The sequence below is a fragment of the Lipotes vexillifer genome, unplaced genomic scaffold (genome assembly GCF_000442215.2).
Source record: "Lipotes vexillifer unplaced genomic scaffold, Lipotes_vexillifer_v1.1 scaffold584, whole genome shotgun sequence".
Taxonomy (NCBI): Eukaryota; Metazoa; Chordata; class Mammalia; order Artiodactyla; family Lipotidae; genus Lipotes; species Lipotes vexillifer.
In genome coordinates, this window is record NW_006783036.1 from 3,766,269 (window position 1) to 3,767,690 (window position 1,422).

Here is a 1,422-nt window from a genome sequence, read left to right on the forward strand (position 1 = left end):
TCTGCATCCACCCAGATTGCCCCTCCTTCCCCTCCAGGGCCATAGATGCTGCTAATAATGGTTCCTTATTCCCAGCCTGGAGCCACCAGCTGCCGAGATGTTGAACAAGAGCTTCCTGGCGCCGTGTCCCATGTCCCAGGCTATTTTGGGTGTCAGGAATTCATGCACATTTAGCATGTGGCCAGGACCACTGAAGGGCCTTTCTGAAATTGCCAGCACCTCAGCCCACCCCAAGACCCCCTTTCATTCCGTGGCAGGTGGGGACAGGAAGCTGAGGGTCTTCACCTTAAAACCCCTGTGCCTGGAGAAAGTCAGGTGGCCCGAAGCCCAGGACCTGTGGACACTCTCTGACCTTCTGTCCACAGCCCGTAACCTCTGGACGTCTCTGGAAGGTTTCTCTAAAGTGGTGGCCTCCTTTAGACCACAGGAGCCGGCCAAGCAGATGATCCTCCATCTGGGAAGCCTGATGGCTTTCACTCTGCCCTGATGTGACTCTTTGGGCTCACGATCAACCCGCGGTTCCTAAGCTGGACCTCGTTGTGCTTGATTTCAGGCTGGGGCAGTGGGGTCTGCGGGGTGGCGGCCTTGGCCTGTGGCGCCGCGAGTGACTCCATGCTGTGTCCACTCAGGCCTCCCTAATGCTTCTAACAACCCAGCAAGGAAGGTCTCCTCTCCCCATCCCACAGCAGAGGGAGGGTTCCAGGACCCCTGGGAGATCGGCTGTGCCCACAACTTTTCATTCAGACCTGCGTCTCTCTAAACCCCATAGCTTCTCTCTTTGGGGGTCCAGAAATGTCCACCTTTCAAATACTACACCAAAGCCACCTCCTAGCAGACGGTCCAGGGCAGCACCAAAGCGGTGTGCCATGTCTCAAGCTATTTTCAGGCCCTGCTTGGGTTACAGGCATCTGAGCACTTCCAACAGGTGGCGGGACCACCCAAACGTCCCCCTGCTCGAGAGCAGCAGGCGCCGTGGGGAGCGGAGAGGCTGGATGGAAACGCATGTGCGCCTGGAGTCTGGTTTCAGAGCCGCCTTCCCTGGTTGGACCCACACTATTGTTTTATTAATAACTGGCTGGCACCGGGCCCGACAGAATCGCTAGTCGTTGCAGACTTTTCTCAGTTCTTCATCAGAAGCAGAAGGGGGCACGATGACAGAGGCGGTGCCTTTGAGGGAAGTTTTCTAGGCCCAGTGGTCTCTGGAAGGCTTCTTTTCACGTGGAAAGTCTTTAAAAGCTGCATGATTCTCCTGGAGGGCGGCAGGTTTTGAAATCAAAGCATTTCAGAGATTTGAGGTCAAGGTCTTTTTTTTTTTTTTTTTTTTTTTTTTTTTTTTTTTTTTTCCGCGGGCCTCTCACTGCTGTGGCCTCTCCCGTTGTGGAGCACAGGCTCCGGACGCACAGGCTCAGCGGCCATGGCTCA